At 43.5% G+C, this 20,474-nt stretch overlaps 1 protein-coding gene across 2 annotated transcripts in view; it reads right to left on the reverse strand.

Annotated features, from left to right (window-relative positions):
• SH3BP2 (SH3 domain binding protein 2) overlaps positions 1-788 on the reverse strand; it is a 36,624-nt gene extending 35,836 nt beyond the window's left edge. The window contains exon 1 of one of the 2 annotated variants that reach the window (XM_053975396.1): positions 700-788. The gene's annotated coding sequence lies outside the window, so the exon portion shown is untranslated. The remainder of the gene's footprint in view (positions 1-699) is intronic. The other variant, XM_053975397.1, reaches the window with a different exon arrangement.
• Between the last annotated feature and the right edge of the window lie 19,686 nt (positions 789-20,474).

Below are 20,474 nucleotides of genomic sequence, written 5' to 3' on the forward strand. Positions count from 1 at the left end.
ATCCACTATCTTAATTCACTTGGGATAGCAGTATCCAGTTTGCACTGAGGATAAAAGCTGACAAATTAAATAAGCACATGCCAGGTGTCCTCACTCTCTACTGCTCCCAGAGGCAGAGCACTTACACCTGCAGATAGACACAAACTTCATACCTAGACTGAAGTGACAGACGCAACCCCAGTAAAGAGGGGGCATCCAAGATTAAAGTAGATAGTAACACTAAAGAAAATGCTGCACAATGCATTTGTACCTATGTTTCAACTCTAAAAAGTCTTGCCTCATCCTTTAACATATATATATTATCACTGGAAACATGCTAGGAAATTAATCCTGATGCTCCCAACTCAACACCAAAGCCACAGCTCAACACAAGTGGGCAATACAGCTCTTTCATTCTTCCCTTTCCAAAGGAAAACAACTACACCCTTTCTCTGCCCCCAGACGAGCCTTTCCTTTCCCCACGAGCGGACTCACACCGATGACTTTACTTACTCCATCCCACCTCCCACCTGCAGGTGAGCCAAGCGGCACCGAACTGAAGGCGTCAGTCAACCCATGGAGCAGGAGACACGAGGCGCCTTCCCGCTGATTCCCCCAGAGCCGCGGGAACCGCAGCTTCCCCAGGGAACCCGGGCGGCCGCTCCGGGGGCCGCCAGCCCCGCGGCTTTCCCCGCCCGGCACGGGGCTCCCGTGACTCACCCGAGGAGTTTCCCGGCGCCCTCCAGCAGCGCCGCGGCGGGAAGAGGGCCGGGAGACGCGGGCACGGGGGAGCCCGTCCCGCCCCCGCCGGGACGGGGGCTCAGCTCCGCCGCAGCCCGGCTCAGCTCCGCGGGCAGCCGCCGCCGCCACGCCGGCCGCTCATCCCCGTGCGGTCAGCGCGCCCCGCGCCCGCCCCTTCCTTCACCTGCCGGGGCCGGCCCAGCCTCCGCTCCCGCCCCCCGCTCCCGCCCCGCCGGAGCCGCCCGTGGGAGCCGCCGCCGGGAGCTGCCGGCGGGGCGGGAGCGCCGCCCCTCCCGGGGCTGCCGGAAGGGCAGCCGGGCTCTGCGGGGTCCGGCCCCAGCCCAGCCTCCGCTCGGCTCCGCCAGGGCTGCGTGTGCTGAGCGCTGCCGCCGGCCACTGCTGGGGTCTGTCCGCACCTGGCACAGCATCACTGAATCCAGATCGTCCACTCAAACCTATGGCCGAACGCCACCATGTCAACCAGACCATGGCACTGAGTGCCGCGTAGTGTTCCCGTAAACACCTCGGAGACCGTGACTCCACCACCTCCTGAAGGTGCAGCCCCAGAGGACGTGACCTGGGGAGCGGCTTTTTTCTGACTGGCAGCAGGCTCTGACACAGGTGCCTGCCTGGAAGTCACCAGGGGCGGGGAGAAAGGAGGTTGTAGCATAGCTACAAACGGTGACATTCCTATGCGAGTGTCCTGTGTCCGTGGGGAACCCCATGCAGGCACTGTCCCGTGTGTCCTGTGTCCGTGGGGAACCCCATGCAGGCATTGTCCCGTGTGTCCTGTGTCCATGAGGAACCCCATGCAGGCACTGTCCCGTGTGTCCTGTGTCCATGAGGAACCCCATGCAGGCACTGTCCCGTGTGTCCTGTGTCCATGAGGAACCCCATGCAGGCACTGTCCCGTGTGTCCTGTGTCCATCGGGAACCCCATGCAGGCACTGTCCCGTGTGTCCTGTGTCCATCGGGAACCCCATGCAGCACTGTCCCGTGTGTCCTGTGTCCATGAGGAACCCCATGCAGGCACTGTCCCGTGTGTCCTGTGTCCATCGGGAACCCCATGCAGGCACTGTCCCGTGTGTCCTGTGTCCATCGGGAACCCCATGCAGCACTGTCCCGTGTGTCCTGTGTCCATGAGGAACCCCATGCAGGCACTGTCCCGTGTGTCCTGTGTCCATCGGGAACCCCATGCAGGCACTGTCCCGTGTGTCCTGTGTCCATCGGGAACCCCATGCAGCACTGTCCCGTGTGTCCTGTGTCCATCGGGAACCCCATGCAGCACTGTCCCGTGTGTCCTGTGTCCGTGGGGAAGCCGTGCACCCTGCCCCAGCTCTGGCACACTGCACGGGCACAGGCGGGCTCTCCGTGCCTCAGTGCCCGGCCCCTTGCCCCAGGGCACTGCAGAGGCAGCCGGGTCCGGACCGGCCGGGGGCCGCCCGAGCCGTGCTGGCTCCCGGCTGGCCGCACACAGAGCTCGCCTTGCCTCTGCTCTCAGCTCGCATTTTATCCACGTCTTCCCGCATCCGTGCCACTTAGACCCCACTGCAGCCTACCCCTACTGCCAAAAGATGTTCCACGGTTGGAAAGGTATTTTTAAGTTTTCTAAAAGGTGATATTTAAAATGTGATAAGATGAAGTTTGCTTCGTTCTCACATGTTGAATGTTAATTTAAGATATACTTCTATTTCATTCAAGATTTTAAATTTTATTGGCCTTTAGTTTGTTTTTCCATTTGCCTTTTATTACTTCCCAGATGTTTGAAGGCGGTACAGAAGGTGTTGTAGGTAAAAAAAGAAGGGTTTGGGAGTTGGTTTTTTATGCGGTTTTTAGTCACAAAAATTAAAACCATTTAAAGTCAGGGGAAGTTTATGTTAGATATTAGAAAAAGGTTCTTCACCCAGGGGTTGGTTGGTCAGTGGAACAGGCTCTCTAGAGAAGTGGTCACAGTGTCAAGCCTGACAGAGTTCAAGAAGCATTTGAACAATGCTCTGGAACCCATGGTGTGACCCGTGGGGATGGTCCTGTGCAGGGCCAGGAGCTGGACTCAATGATTCTTGTGGGTCCCTTCCAACTCAGCTTATTCTGTGATATGAGCAGAGGTGTGAAAAATCAAAATTACATTTAAAAGTATGCAGAAGCAAAATAAGAAACAATATGAAAAACCTATTTTTAAATGTTCAGCAACTTAAAATGTGGTTTTTGTCTTGTAAAAATTATTACTATTTTGTAAAACTTATTACTATTCAATAATTACTATTCTGAGAGGTACAAAGTGATCAGTTTAAACTCCATTTACTTTTGTTAACAAGAATGTAACTGAAAAGAGAGCACTCAATAAAGCAGTATTACTAAAACATTGATCTGTGTATCATACTGAGGCTTGTTTGAATAAAAAGCAGCAGATTTCCTTGATAATTACACAGCTTATACTTCAACCTAGTTTTAAAGATTTTGACCTTTATGGTGGTACCAGAGTAGTTTCTGTGGTCAGAAAATAAGGTGGTGGTGCAATATTTCCTGTCAATGCTATTTATTAGTATTTCTCTTTGTCATCCACAGAACTTTATAGTATGAAGTAGCAAAGAGAATCTCTCTTCTGAATACAATAGAGAGGGGTCTTGGTCTGTGAAATGAAAATCCTCATGTTTAAAGTACAACAGAGACTGCCTAAAGCTGGAAATGGGGTTTGGTGATGACTTTTGATTGATTTGTAAAATAAACACAGTGCTGTTAACACCTGCTATTGGATGTGAAGGAGCCTCTATGTAAACAGATCATTTCTGAGTATGAAGAAGGCATTGAGCTGGCAGAGCCTAAGGAAAACGAAGTTTCTTAACCTTTCTCGCAGTTGCAGCCAACAGCAGCCTCAGGTTTCTGTTGCACAAAGACTGAGAGCTGTGTACAGCCATGGGCAGGCTGGGTAACACAATTCCCATAGGAAGACCACAACCAGGAAAGCTGTTTGAATGTAACTCTTCCACCGATTTTGGTGTGAGTGCTGTGTCAGAACATCCTGACTGTTGGTGGAAATTATAGCATTTCTTTTCCTGCCTGACTAAACCCAGAACTTTCTGTCTCCAGAGAAGGCAGATTAGTGCATTAAGCTGAAGCAGGTGTGGGGAACCTTCACTTTGTTGGCTGAATATGCCCTGTGATTTCATTTTATAGGGTACAGCCCGTGATTAAAATGACTCTGTGTGTTATTACTGGAGAGCAGAGCGTGTTAGCGAGTGGGCTGCCAAACATGTTGGAAAGGCACACTTGGTCCTCCTCAAGGAAAGTATTCCCCACCCACAAAGCAAAGCCTAACCCTGATACAAACTGTGTTACAGGGTAGCAGGCCCTTCTCCATCTCTCTTCTGAGTTGAATTTTGCTTCTGAAAAAGCTAAGCTTTCTGTGTGACCTAATTTCCATGCAGTGATCCAGCTGGGAGGACTTGGAGGCTTGCTCCTTCCTCCTGGAAAAGCTGGGAGGACTTGGAGGCTTGCTCCTTCCTCCTGGAAAGGCTGTGCCCAGCACTTTTTAGGATCATACTTGTGTAAAATCAGGAAATCATAGTTATTTTATGAGTTTGCTCTTTCTCAATTGTCTCAAACTAATTAACTCATTACTTGAATATGAAGCTTTTATCAGCTCACACAATACATACTCTAGGAATTATGGAATCATAGAATATCCTGAGTTGGAAGGGACCCAGACAAGAATCATGGAGTCCAACTCCTGGCTCTGCACAGGAATACCCCCAAAATCACACCATGTGCTTGAGAGCATTGTTTGAATGCTTCTTGAACTCTGCCACGTTTGGTGGTCATTGAAACCATCCAATTATTTTGAATTGCAATAATCTGCTGTTGTAAGGAAACATTCCAACTTAATTTTATCAGTAAATATAAACTATAATGATCTTATCAAAGAGAATGGTCAGGTTAGCCTGACATGGTCTACTACGGGGGAAAAAATCTGGTTTATCTCATTTTTCTCTACATCTTCATAGTCTTTTTTTCTTTAAATTTGCATATGGCAAATCAGATTGAAGGGACTGTAGTTGTGATACTGCTTTCACCTCTGTTCTTCCAGAATACAGAATTTGCATAGCCCTCATTATGAAAAATAGGATGTAATTTTTAGCTACTAGACTCCAAATCTAACAGACTTATGAAAATATTTATTTGTGGGTTCATTACCCAGCACACCTAGAATTCTGAGAAAGACACTGTCCCTCAATGCCTTGTGGCTTTGCTTCCTCCTTCCTGGTTCTCTTTTTTTTTTTTTTAACATGCTTGCAAAGCCTTGGTTTATTTGTTATAATTGCCTTCCCATGTCTAATTTAGCTGACACTTGGCAAGTCTCACTTCCTGGCCTTGAGACACAGTTTGCCTCTGGCCATCAGTCTTTTTGTTTCTTGCACAATCTCTGCTTATACCTGATTTCCCCCTTGTGATGGCTCACTACACACTTTGAGCTCCAGCTGCACCAGGAAAGTTTCTTTCCTTGCTTTTTATTCAGTCATGTGGCACAAGGAATCATAAGGAGCCCAGTGTAAGCTGTCTGCACCAAATCAGGACCATCCAAAGTGCAAACCTGGGGGTGGGAATAAGAATGGGCTGCTTGGGGATTTTTATTTTGGTTATTTGTATTCTGACAATTACCCTACAAAAAAAAAAAAAAAAAAAAAAAAAAAAAAAGAGCACAAAAAACATGCTCAGCCTCAAGGAATGAAAGCATTTGTGTCAAATTTCAGATACTTTTACTGTGCTTGAAAAGCATCAGAGAATGATATAACTACAGAAATACAGAAGTGACAGATTAAAAGCTGGAGTCCTGACTGTGAGATTCAGGACTGGGTTACCTGTTTGAATATACAGCACACCTAAGCCTTTAAATATGCTCAGGCATTTCTCATTTTGTTGTTTACCCCAGAATTGTGCTCATTTTGGATGCTTACTTGCTGCTCTTTCTTTTAGCTGCTTCCCTATGGGAATGCAGACAAGTCTGGCTCCAGAGACACTATCAAGGGGCCCTAATGGGGCCTCTCAGTAACAGAACAGCACACATCAATAATGGCATGCTTCTTCCTTGCTCCAAGAGGTAAAAGGATTCTGATCTTCTCCTCAACAGGCATGCATTAAAATGACAATATATTTAGGTACAAAGAGGGTATTTTTCTTTGTTTGTTCACTAGAATTGCCAGAGAAACTTGAAAAACATTTAAATTCCAAAGATAAAGAGATGTGAAAAAGAGCAAATGTTTTCATTAGCAGTATTCTGTTGTGTTTATAGGACTTTTACCAAAACTTTGGTAGAAATACAACTTCCTTCTTGGCTTTTTTTGTTGTTGTTTTTTAATGCTGACAAATACTGCAATTAATTTGTTACATAACCAATTCCAGAGCCCAACTGTATCCCTGTAGAGACAGAACAATCCATTATGGATAGAGGAAGCATGCCAGAAAAAGCAAGGCTTCATGAAGGCATTTTGCTTATTTCTGTCACGCTTTCCAGCTGAAGCTTTAAGGAAATAAACTCACTAATAATTCTCCAACATATTTGGCTGACAGCTTGTATATCCCTCCTTGTCTTCAGTATTACAGCATTGCTGATGTGCAGGACAAGGGTAAAGTGATCTGTCTGTGGTTGTTACTGTCACTGGCATCACAGATTATTCCATTTCTTTTTTGCTGTGCTGCATTTGCAAGCAGATTGTATCACTCCCCTCTACAGCAAACAACACTCTCTCCTGCCTGGCTCTCAGTGTGCTTGTGTGGAAGCAGCTACAATTTGGGTTTGGCATCTACACTACTGAGATCTGTAATGGGAAACTCAGGGATGTCCATTTGACTAACGTGTTTTCCAGTTCCATGAAATATCTAGAAAGAACATGAACAGTATTTGGAAAACAGGGTTTCATAAAAATTCCAAGAAAGTAATCTGTCACCTACCTTGTTTTCAGAGGGAATAACCACACTGTGGATAGCTGGGATTTTCAATCCTTATGATTATACTTATTAAGTGAGGAGAAGGCCATTGTTGAGACTAGAAGAATGCATTTTCCTTTACTTGCCTGGCCTTGTTAGCAGAAAGTATCAACTTTTCCCAGATGACCTCATCTGCTAACCTGTGCTCTGGCAAGCCCAGTGAGAAACATCAGTTTCCATTATAAGTTCCAAAGGAATATTTCCTTAAAATCCAGAATGTAACTAGTTTCATATGAAACATATAATTAGAATGACAGTAAACACCAAATTTTTAGAGGTAGTGAAACACATCTCAAGGTAAAGTGCTGTTTTTTTTCACTTTTGAAACTGAGCATACAAAAGATCGCCTCAGCTGCAGGGGCAGAGAATCCCAAATAACCCACTGCTAAAGCTGCAACATACAACTCATGATTTGAGTGCTGTGTGCTGTGATCTCCTCCTACTCCTTCCAGTCTGTTGCAGCAAACTGCACGGTAACGGAAATCATCAGAACAATTCCAGTCTGCTGCTAGTGACTAACAACATTTTCATCTTGTCAAAGCGATATAACTTACATGGTTGCAAAGTTTCCAGAAGGAAACTACTACTCACATAACTACAGCCTTTTTACAATGGCTCACACCAAGAAGAGTGAGGGGCAAGACATAATATCCAGCTATCAATACAGCCTTTCACAGCTCTCCAGCTGCAGACATGCTTATGAAGGCAAGAACACCAGCAAGCTTGGTTGCAACAGGTTTCAGTACCATGTAGGAGGATTTAGGTATGAAATCATCATTAGAAGAACATGAAAGCAGACATGTCTCAGGAGCAGGCTTTATTTTGGGCACAAAAAAAGGAGCAGCATCCCAGGGTTGAAGGCTGCAGCAGCACCAAAACCTTTCTAGTGTGAGGAAGCGTGGAGCTCCGGCAGACTTCTGCCTGGTGGAGGGAGCTGAAGCTGCTGGTGTGGGTGGCAAGTACTGCCATAGAAATCAGGCAGTTTCCAGCTTTGCTTCCTAACAACAGGACACTGAATAACCCTCGTCCTGCCCTTTGAGCTTAATGATATCCTCACGCCCTTTCTCAAATCCTTCTTCATATGTGGGCTATGTTTGCCCTGTTGCTCCCACAATTACCTTTTAACACTTGCTAACATGAAGACTTTAACTCTCTTTAACACTGCTTTTAGCATTTTCCTGGCAGACATCCTCACTGCAATCCTCCTTTTGAACTGAGCAAACCTGAGCAGATATTTCACATCCTGCAAGAATGTGGGATCTATCACTGTGTCCTTTAAAACCCAATGGGTATGCAAATACATACATAATAATGAATTTTAAAAGCTTAAAAGCAAAGTAAGATATACCAGCACTGTTGTTTAAAAGCAACTTGCAAGAAGTATAGAAATTGATAGTAAATCCTTTTCCAAATGCATCAAGTACAGAAAGCAAACCAGGGAATCAGTAGAGTCAATATGTGCTTGAAGTTTAAAGTTAGCCTCAGAGAAGATAAGATCGTATGACAGCATTACAGAAAAGCTGAATAAATATCTTACTTCTCTAAGACAGGGAAGTTCCCATGCAAGACCCTTTCATGTCCTTTCCCAGGAGTTCCAAGGTAATATAGTCAAACTGCAGTGTTTAACCTTTGGCTTAAAAGCAGCGGGTTTTTTTTCTGAGAAGAGAAAGGCAATAAATGTGTCTGTGATTTCTCTTTAATTGTTCCAAAAGTCAGGGTTCTACAGGCGTGGCATCTGGATCAGAGTGAATTAATAAGAGTGTAGTAAAACAATTAGGAGAGGCAATAATGTGATATGAAGGAGTCAGCATTGTTCTTAGAAAGAAGACTTACGTCTCACAAGCAAATCTGCTGGAGTTTCCTGAAAGAGTCACTGGGCATGTGAAAAGGGAGATCCAGCACATATGACCTATTCAGATTTCTAAAACACCTTTAGTGCTGTTACTTTTCAAGACTTTTCAAGAAACTGACCACCAATATCCAAAAAAAAAAAAAGGCACAAAGATGGGAAAAAAGAAGGCACAATTTAAACAGAGTTTTTACCATTAAGAAAGGCATTTTCCTTCTTTGGTGACTGGCATGACATTAAAGCTGTTCAACATAGTCATAAACAACTTTAAAAAAAGTACTATAATGCAAAACTTGCTGTGAGAAAGGAGATGAAAAAATGTGCTGATATTGAGTTATTTGGGGTAGTAAAGATAAATGCTGGGTGTGAGGAGAGACTTAATAAGACTGAGCAACAGGGCAAGCTGAAATGCAAAGCACATAATTGCAAAAATCTTCCTAACAACAAAAAGCCCTGAGCTGGTTGTTACCACTGAGGAATGAGAGCTTGGGTAGTAAGAGTTCCAAAATGCTGGTGGTTCAATAGTCAGCAATAGTAAAACTACAAACAGAACATTTAGTGATTATCAGCAAGGGAACCAAGAGCAAATCTGAGAACAGCCTCATGCCATAGCACAAATCCATCAAGTTTCACAGACTGGAAACCTTTCACTGCAAGATTTTCACTGAAAAAAAAAAAAAAAAAGAAAAAAGGCAGAGGAAAATACCACAAAATGTGGTGATTATGTGATTAAGCTGTAGACCTTGATTCAGAATTTTAGGAGTTCAGTCAGCTTTCAAGTAAGCCTGGGAAAACCTGAAAAAAAACTCCATCATCAACTGAAAAAGTATAACACTTCTCCCTCCAGAACCTTCACCTCCCTTCACCACTTTGAAGGTTTTGAAGAAAACAAGTACTGGGCTAGATGAACCTTCCATAGGAACAATAAAAACATTCTTACATTTTTATCACTGCTCTTAAAATATGTTATACAAATTGTTTCCTTGTTGTTATGGGAATCCCTCAGTGGGGATTTCTCTGTAGTCACCTGATGAACTGTAGTTTGGCTCTCAGCACCTGAGTCATTGTGTCATATTTCATCAGGTTCAATCCATTGCCTGGTACATTCACCATGAATTTTGCTGGAACTTCCTGCAAGACTCAGGTGAAGCTCGTACAAACAGTAAAAACTCAGCAGAGGTAGCACCTCTGAATTTGGGGGGGTTTTACCTTTTCTCCAATGGTTAAAAAGGAAATATCAGTGGATTTGCTATAACTGAGTTATTGTGGCATAGCAATGCTGTCAGGATGAGAGAGAACTATGTAGAAAATTGTCTCCCCTTCAGAAAGGTGGTGGAGAGGACAGCTATTTCTCAAAAGGGCACAGACAATGAAAAGGGAGCTGAAAGCTCCTTAGAAACCAAACCTAACAACCAGAAGACCCACAACAGTCTTGTGATTGTGACCGCTGTGGACATCTGTCCAACAAGTGTGCCAAGAATTCAATTAATAAGCCAAGAACACAGCCAGAACTGAACAAAGGAGTGCTGTCTCCTTGGAAAAGCTCTCTGGTACCCTGCAGTCTAGCTCTGAAGAGCACACACTCTGTGACAGACATAATACACATGACTCCAGAGACCAACACCCCACTTTAGATTTAAGAACATATCCAAATGCAGCATTTTCAAGAGAAGTTTAAACATCAAACTGTATCAGTCCTAATGAAAATATGTGGACTGAGAATAAGGAAATAGGAGAGACATGGGTGGCATTGTCTGCGACTCACCTCTTGATAATTTTACTATCCATAAATTAACATGATGGTTTGCAAGAAAAAAAAAGTTATTTAAACAATAAATTATACCCATGCCCCACATAATCTTAAGGCAGATATAGATATGGTATGGATCCGTATAAGCAAGCACAAGAGATGCCATGGAGTCACAGAACAGAGCTGATGCCAGGACCATGCACTGTGAAACACTGCAGCGTGCAGTAGGAATATAGGAGGAATTACAGCAATCTGATTTTGAAGCCTATCAATCAGCTCTATTATAATATTTATCTGCATATCAAGAACAGAAAATAATGATAAGAAAAAATGGTAGTCACAAAGTATACAGTTAATTGAAAAACTGGAAGTCTATAAGAAGACTTTTAGAAAACGTGGGCTATCCAACCACCAGTGAAACAAGGTGAAACCAAAAGCTTCAGTGCACCATAAAATTGTCTTTGCCTGCAAGCTCTCATTCCTGCTGCCAAAAATCTGAAGAGCTCGAGCTGTTCTAATCTCTAATTTGTAAACTGTCAGTGTTTATTTTGTTTCTTTCTCTGTTTTTTAAAATATTATAGTTATTTCTGCTCTTAGTACAATGATAAGGCAGCTAACTTACTTTTCCAAACCCTATATTTTTCAAAATTGAGCCAACCACATATTTTCAGCATGATACGAATTTTCCTTCACCTTGCTTTACATCACCAAGTGTTAAGAAATGTACTTTCTTGCTCTTTGTAAAGCAATTTGAGATCTTCTCCTGACAGATATAATATATCCAAATCATTATTCAGCCCCATTCTTAGGTGAATCTTCTCCAGTGCATCAGGGCAGAATTATCTGGTGACATGTTGAATGGCTGAGAAAAAGAAGGGATTTCTCCTCTGTTTCTGCTCACACAAAACTCACTGATGCTACAAAACATTGCCAGTGATTTTCTCCTCCAGGAAAGTGGAGAGAATTTTACTTTGATGAGAGATGATGTGTTTGTAGAAGTAGAACAACTCTCTGTTTCTGATGTGAGCAGACTGGTGCCTGAGAAAGTCTCTGCAATTTCCTCTTTCTCCTCTTCCAAAACATCTCTTCACATTAGGAATGAAGCACAGCAGAACCGAGGCGACAGAAGCTGTAATTTATAAGGGACAATCAGACAGTGCTGCAGCTCCCTGCCCACACGGTATCAGTGTGCCTCTGTCACTTCAGGCCATGGTGTACATTGCTAGGTGTGCTAATACTCTCCTCTCCCCGTGGTCACTAATGTGCATAAATTATGTGATGACACCATAGGTCTCAGTGGTGCTGTAGGACAGAAAACTGCTGGTACATTCTGCTTTTACAAGTAGAGCATTTGAGCCTAGGACATATCCGGCATAGGTTAAAAATAAACCACGTAAAGTTGTGGCCACAGCAGCTACATTTTGATATGCAGTGTAGAAATATTACCTTTCCAGACAAACTAAGCACAACCTCAGGCTGGGAAATAACAATTATTTCAACATATCTGAGCCCTGCACCAAACACAGCAAGTGAGATTCAGCCCCAGATTAATACAACAAAACTGAAATGTCTCTGTGTGAGCTAGCTGGGTAATGTTTCTTTGTAGTGGAGTTCTAGGGCTTGATTTTGGCTTTCCTGTTGCACACATAAATGGCTAATGTTATTTAAGATGTGACATCAGTGACATCTGCACAGGGAGGGCAGCTATAACACACACCCTGCACCCCAGGAGCAGCAGCCAGGGGCCAGGTGAGGTATCTGACCAGCCACAACGTGCCTCTGTTGAGGCAGAAGTGTCCTATGCCTGGTCAATATTTCAAAAGAGCTACTCAGCTTACCCAAATGGATCTTCCTATTCTTTATCAAATTACTAGGGTGCATTCCCTAGATTTCCACTGGTTATGAAGGAAGCTTCATTTGCAAATAAAGTATCTCCACTTAGCTTCCTCAATTATGGTGTATTAATCTGACTCTTGCTCAATGGGTTTAATTCAAATGCCCAATAATTTGCATGTTTTTTGTCGTTTGAGATGCCTTAAGGTATCCTGAGCTTTCCCAAGGAGCAGACAGCTATGAAATAGGAGCTGCATGGGGCACCCTGTCCTTGGAGCTGCAGCTGCAGACATGGCCCCAGTGCTCAGAGCACCTCCAATGGCACTTGGTACTCATACTTAGGCAGCCAGAAGTTCCATGTGTCCATGTGCTCTCCAGCTTTTCCCCTCTACTGCAAATCAGTATACTTGATTTATAAGAACCACACCAAGCCTAGGTTCTGCCACTGTGCTGAAGGCAGGGTGTATTAGCCATTTCCTCCCCTTCTCTGTATCTCTAGAGGTGGCCTGTGCACAAAGCCTCTCCTCTGCACTCTGCACTGGCACAGTGGTCACAGAGACTGCGGTGAATGTCACGTTCTCAGGAGCTGGCAGGCTGAGGCAAACCCACAGCCTGACCTCAAGGCTTTCTGGACATCTCAGGCTCGGGCACCTCCTTGCTGAAGACATGCTCAGCTTGTCAGGGGATCAGTCAGTGTACCAGCAGTACCCACGGCAGCTCACTCACGTGAATATCCTAAACATCATAAATTCCCTCAACCCAAAAGTGCACTGCTTATCACAGAAATGTTTTCCACCACAGCTAAAACCCTCCATACAGGTATACATGGTCTCAGCAAACAATTACTGAGCCCTGGTGCCTTCTGGGTTGCAGGTAGCTCAGGTCCTGCTGTGAGTGAGTGGCCTTTTTCCCAGGAAGCCTTTCAGAAGCCCCTTCCTGAGAGGATTGCTTTGCAGCTGTCAGAGACAGGTTTTCATAGCAGTGCCACGGGGTGGGCGACTGGCAGCGTATGGCAGAAATCTGTTACAAGAAGAGGCTGGGAGTGAAGTTAAGAGAGCAAGTAGAAATCTTAAACATGCGTTAATAACAAAATAAACCCTAGCTGTCATAGGAGGCCCATTAGTCAAAGGCAGTTATAAACCTGCTGAGGACAATGCAGAAATTGTAGAAGTACTAAAAGAGTTTTAGTTTATATTTGGAGGAAGGAATATGATATTCCCACATCACATGAAGATGATGAACTGTGGTCAAGTTAGCAAATAAGTCAGATGATGATAAAAGGCATCTCTTGGGATACTGTTACATAAGCCAACCTGCATTATTTGCACCCAAGAATTGTGAAAAACAGACTATGGAGTAGCTCTGGCCTACTGTTACTTCTTGATGGATTTTGGCATTAACAACATTAAATGCAGGTAGTGTGAAGTTCCAAAAGACTGGAGGAGTGCAACTGTTGTGCCAACATTAAAAATATGCAAATGTATTGGGGGGAGATCTGTGCAAACAAACAGACAAAAAGTTTGTCCACCTCAGGTAAAATAGTGGCAAAATAGACAAAAAATCTGATGAAAGAGCAAGTGTGTATTCAGTGTTTCAGCCTTGACATCCTGACAGAGATGGGGTGATACAAAATACAAATAACCCAAACAGTGCACAGATTCAGAGCTAGCTGAAAGATTTCAACTAGTCCTCATTGAGGCTCATCATGGAATGGTATGGAAATAAAAAGAAAATAACCATGGAAAAATTTGCAGATGACACAAAGATGGAGTCCTAAATAAAGATAAGCCAAATATTTTTTTATTAGTGGTATGGACCACTAATATACACAAAGTGGAACAAACTAGCTAAGGAAACAAATTCTCCTTCTGTTGATATTGGGAGATTAAGACCAGTTGCCGTTCTGGTAATTATGCCTCAGGTAAGCACAAAATATGCTACACTTCACTAGCACCAATTATCTTTTAAACAAACACAGGTTTTGCTTACACACCTTTCTGACTGAGTGCTGACATTTGCATGAACATTTGCACTGCATGAACATTTGCACAGTGTTAGGGCTATGATTGAAAAGCCCGAGCAACTTCTCTAGAACATGTTTTGTTTTCTGCCCTCCAGCATTTGTTATCCTTTATGTGGCACTTGAGGACTTCAGAATTTCTCTGAGAATTTCCTTGCATAAATCTAAACCTGTTATCACTTCTCAGACAATTTGCTACAAATTGCTAGAGATTTCTCTAAACCAGATTAGGTGTCATGGTAACAAGGCTTTGGCACCAGCAGATCCTTTTCCCCTCTGGATCAGAGTCTAATGCTTCCATCTGGTGAGCAGCCTGCTGTCAGCACAGCCATGCAGCATGGCAAATGAACACCCAAAAGGACACATCCCCTATTTCCTGCAAAGGCTTCCCTTCTCCCACGTGGACATCCTCTTCTTTTAACACTGTTGTACAAAGTTTCTCCACCACTGCTCCTTCAGGCATCAGGTTTACCAACATTCATGATGCTTTTTCATAAAGATTTCAGCTGCATTTGATATACTTTATTCTTTTCCCCTAGTCTATGCATTTTCATTCCAGTGCTCCACAATCTGTTTCTAAACATTTTAAGTTTTTAAAGGACAACTATAAGTCAAAAGAAGAATTATTCATAAGTACTCATCCCTGTTCAACCCTTACATAAGCAATCATAGCTTTGATGAACAGCATTGCATTTTCTTTTCTCTATACTTTACATCCATGTGATGATAACCCACTTAGAGATGAATTTCTTAAGCCTGCTTTATAGTCTGCTTTTTACATTGCTGTCTACACTACTTAATCTTTCCACTGGAATATATGTTTGCCAACACTGACAGCTACATTAGAAGAAATACACAAAATAATTTTTTAATGCTGGTATTGCAAAATAAAAGCTATATCTGGGCAGCATAAAGTAATTTTAATAATAGAAGTCATTAAATACATGTGATCTAGATTATCTAGGGTAGGAAGTATGTACTCTACCAGTAAATAATATGGGGAAAATTTGGCCCTTTTCACTTGTGTATCCTGTCTTAGGGTTCTCCAGGACACGTAACGATGTGGGTTAGCAATGGCACGTGCAAGCAGTGAGAGTGCTACAGAGTGATTTTATGGGCAGCATGGAGAGTATATTCACACAGACAATGTGCTACTGTGCAGAAATATCAGAGCTGGCTCTGAACAAACTGCCTCAGAGTGACTGCATCAGTATTGCTTTTCACTTGGGCTAATTAGTCCAGATAATACACAGGCCAGAGCAGCTGGCACAGAGCTCTCCACACGGGTTTGTTCCTCAGCCTGCTCCCTGGGAGCCAGCTCTGATTGTGCTCTTTGAAAATCCACTGTACCACAAAAGCCTACATTTGCTGCAGCACAGCAGGTCTCTGTGAGGTTGATAGAGTGCCTATAAACCCTTTCATTGGAGGGAATGCAGCCTGGAGGCCACAGAAGGATGGTATGTTTTATATGCAGTGTCACACAGTGAAGGGTGTGCAGAATCCCACGGACAGAAACTGCAATCGCAGTGCCTGGTTCTTCTTCCCAGCATCTCCTCTCATGAGCATAGACAACAGGGGTTTGTACCACCCCAGACACACAAAGGGAAGACTTGAACCTGGATTTCTCACAGTGTCACTGCAAACACTGCCACCTCCACTAATGGAACAAAAAATACTGGGGAAAAAAGAGCTGTCAGATCCACATCCAACAGGGAGAAGCTGTGTCCCACTAACACTGACTGGTGCCCAAGGACAGGTGTGTTTCACCTATTGGCTACCATGAGCAATTCATGTCCTCCCAGAGGTGTGAACCTATTCCTTGGAATCAGAGCCGTGTTGAGTTTGCCAGTGAAAGTATTTCCCTACCATGTGGCGTTGGGCAATGCTTTGCCTCAGGCTGACATTTCCAATCTTGCAATATCATCTAGACTGTCCCTGAAAGCTGAGAACTGCTTCATAGGGACACCTGAGGTTCAGGTGAGGTTTGTCCTCACCTTGCCATATGCCAGACAGCTTCCTCATTGCCATTAGCCACTGGGACACGCTGCTGCTTCTGCCGACTTCCACAGCACCAGCTTTCAAACTGGCCTGTGCAGTTCCTGTGGACAACATTCTCTCACCCTCTGGGCATTTGAAAACTTGCTTGAGGTGTTCTGGTGTTAAGGATAACCACTTCCTTAAAGTTAAAATTGAGATTAGGAAGCTACTTTGAAACCATCCGTGTCTCCAGAGAGATCAATTAAAAATATATACTTAGAAAATTCTGGCAAAGGCCAGAAAATATATACTTAGAAAATTGTCTGGCTTTTGCCAGACAACAAAATTTTAAAATGCTGACAAAACATAAAACTTGCCTCAGGTTTATGAATTATCTTCGTCACTGGAACTTAGATTTTGTATCTATGTATCTATGTAACTTAAGAAACAATACAAACATATAAATGTGATTGAAGTACCTGCTAATTATTGGCTTTTTTCTTCCTCAGACCAGTCCAAATGACAGTCTGATGTTCTGCAACAATAATGAGTAGAGGAAATCAATTCCCCAGATTTGCCTTTGAGGGGCTTTGGAAGAACTCACTACATTCAGGTATCTTTGATTTCATCCAGAAGAGAACATCACAAATAAAGCACAAAGTATTTCTATCAGGAAGAAATCAGCCCTTGAAGATTTTGATTGTTTTCTTTGTGTTGAAAATGCCACAAAACAAGACAGGACATTGAAGTCAAGACCTATCCTCACATCTGAGATAAGCAAATGTAAATCTGTGGTTTTTTATAGGACAGGAGACAGCTGCTGCTATACCAAGAAGAGTGTGTGTCCCCTGCATGGAAGATTCTGCCTTGACAGAAGCCATTAAATCTTTCTCTCACACTGCCTTTCCTGTCTACTGCAACCATCCACCCGACCCACGTGTGCTATCCACTGACACCAGGGGTGTGCTGAGCTGTGACACAGCCAGCTCACATCCTGCAGGGCTGGAACCAGCTGGAGCCAAGACCCCTTGGAAATCAAAATATGGAAAATCTGAGTAAAAGTATGAAGAAAAGCTGTAGGAGAGAATTCAGAACTAAATGTTGGTGGCCAGGCAGGACTAAGCCATCTGGTGACCAGGTATGAGACATACTTACAGGATGTTAAGAGCCATATATTGACCACATAAGTTGGGTGTCCAAATTAACCAGACTGCATGAAAATCAACTTTACCTGAAATGACCAGCATTATGACCACGAGAGAGGGAAAATTACTTAGTCTACTATCAAATAATCTAAAAAAAAAAAAAAAAAAAAGACATTGGGAAATGCTTTAAACAGATTTAGAGGTGAGGAAAAAAAAAAAGGTGAAGAAGTCTGGGGACAAACTGATCTTTGTTGTAGCTGATTAGGGCCAGAGCCTGAGTAGCTTTAGAGATTGAATTATCCTCAACTCTTAACAAATGATCCCTTCAAGTTATGCTTCAACAACACCATCTGGGCAGTATTTCAGTATGTGCTCTGTGGGCAGAGACTTCGATGCCCAGAGTGTCAATCTAGGGCTTTTCAGAAGGCACTGCTCTCATTACAAAAAATATGTTAAGGAAAAAAAAAAAAAAAAACCCACTTTCATAAAACCCCCTCACACACAAGAAAACAGGAAAGCCTAGATGAAACCACACCTCATGAAATTATTTACAGTAACTGAGACTGAGGCCAGGGGAGTTATTCCACACTTCTACCATCACAGCTGTGATAGTTCAGCCTTCAGTCTTTGGAGAGTTGAAACACCATCTTGTTTCAAAGGGAAATCACTGAAACTCAAGCTGTAGGGTTTCATATCTTGGTGCAGATAGAAGGGCCAAGCAAAACAAACATAAGAAAAGATCCTGAGAGTCAGCAGAAACTACATTATATCCTTCCCTTATTAATTCATGTTTATTTTAACTGTCTTTCCTCCTGACTTTTTTTCCTAGACAAAAAGGCTTATAACCAGAGACTCAGACCAGCACCTTTTATTCTTACTTCTGTTTCAGTTCCAGTTAAGGCCAGTAATAATCCCTAATAATTTGGTGGTCTTGAACTTCTTCCCAGATAAAACACACAAGCCTTAAAAATAGAAAGTCCTGGCTGAAAAACCTTTCTTTAATATCCAACCTAAACCTCCCCTGACACAGCTTCAGGAATGGCCTTTCAGGTCCTGTCACTGTCACCAGAGATAAGAGGTCAGTGTGTCTCCCTCCTCGTCCCCTAATGTGGAATTTGTAACTGCACTGAGGTCTCCCCTCAGTCTCCTCCAGGCTGAGCAGACCAAGTGCTCTCAGCCTCTCCTCACACAGCTTCCCCTCAAGGCCTTTCACATCTTTGTTGTCCTCCTTTGGACACTCTGTAATAGTTCAATGTCTTTCTTATATTGTGGTGCCCAATATTCAAGATGAGGCTGCGCCATTTCTGTGTGTCTGCAGGCAAACACCAACAGAAGAGAGCATGCACAGACGTAGGTGAAAGGCCACAAAAACATTCCCACAGCCCTACTCATGGACATGCAATGGGATGGGCAGTGGGAAACTCAGACTGAGGAGTCTGGCAGGCTCTAGGGGCAGTGCTGGTAGTAGCTGTCAGCCACTCACCCCCACGACAGGAGCCTCAGCCTCCTCCTGCCAGAAACAGCTAGAGCTCATCTCATGCGAGTGCAAAAAAAACCCTGGCAGAAAGATCCCTGCCAAGGGACTGTGGAGCAGCGTGGCACCATGATGCAGGGACAGGAACTGCTGGAAGTGGGGCAAGTCATACAGGGAGAGAAAGATGGGACAGAAGGGAGGAAGATGCAGGGACACAACAGCTTTGCTGGAGCTGGGAGGCTGCACTGGCACTCTCCATGTAAGGGTACAAGTGTCCTTATGGGGAATGAATGCAGGTAAAGAGCAGACTGTATTTTCAGCCCTTAATTTACCATGTACTACTGGCCACCATAAATAGCCCTTCTTGCTGTCTAAAATACATGCCATGCTAAACCATATTTTAAACAAGTGATTAAGTCAAAAGGACAGATTCTTCTCTGACATCTCAGATTAAGCAGCCAACATACTCTCTAAAAATTATACAATGTGGGTGTACAATAAGTGAGTTTTACTAATATGTTCCATTCAATTGTTATTATGAAAAAGGAAATTATCAACAGCCAAAACACTTTTCATTTGTTTCCCATATTGTTCTTCCTTCTCAAAAGTGACTTGCTCAAATAATCCTCACAGCCCACACACATCCACCTTTCAAAAAATAACAAAGCACCAGCTCAGGTTTGACTTGGCCTCACTTCTACTATTTGTAGTGACAGTCTTTTTATTTTTGGATTGTGGCTTTTAAATTTGAAACTAAGAATGGCAGCCACCCCCAGAGTACCATTTGCGTAGGGGGAATGTTTAGTACACAAAACTGTCTGACCCTTCCTCCTATCACTCACTCCGCCTACGCCTCTCATCCTCCAAGTCAGTTTTCTGTGAAGACCACGAAGTGAGACACACAAAGCAGAAGCCCAGCTCTTGATGAGCAGTGTTAATATGAGGAAGTTCAGTCAGGCATGTCAGCTTGTGACTCCTCGTTTCACGCTGCAGGCGACAGGATGGGGCTTCACAGCAGTCAGGTCCTGTCCTAGAAATAGGTGTGCAAGGAACAGTTTATTCGTTTCAGTAATATTAGCTAAATCAAAGGAGTCATAGTTTTATGGGAACATCCTGACTAGAGCATGTGAATTTTCCACTGACTCCCTGGCAGTGTTCAATGTTAAAACAATAGGGAGGAAGGCACAACAAAACATCTGATGGAAAATTAGAAAATAACTTTACCATAAGTGAGGCTTCCATTGCTACATACTTCTTTCCCACCCTGAAATATCTGTGTATCTCTGAAAAAAATCCGTATCCCATCTAATATCCTGGGATAGGTTTTCAGCACTGTGGATTCTGAGCACTGACTCCTGCTGCTCTTCTGGCCTCAGTGAAGTCCCAAGACACGTGTGAGCACGGGAATCTGAGAACACACCTGCTCCACACCATGTCACTGTGCACACCACCCCCATGACTAATCACTTCCACTGCCTGCTTTAGAGCTCTCTTTAGAGCTTGGATTCTTTAGACATGAGTATAGCTGCAAAGAACACGCCATTCCTTTGCCTGTGGCACTGTATCTTCCAGTCCTATATCCAGCCAAGGATTTAGGTAGCTTTTCTGGCTGGTGCTCCACACTGGGACAGCATTTTCCATAGTCAACACAGGGAAATATTCAGAGTTAAGTAGTAAGTTATGACAATGAGTACATGAACTAATGAGATAAATTAATAGTTTAA

Source organism: Vidua macroura, chromosome 4, assembly GCF_024509145.1.
Source record: "Vidua macroura isolate BioBank_ID:100142 chromosome 4, ASM2450914v1, whole genome shotgun sequence".
In the NCBI taxonomy this organism is placed as follows: Eukaryota; Metazoa; Chordata; class Aves; order Passeriformes; family Viduidae; genus Vidua; species Vidua macroura.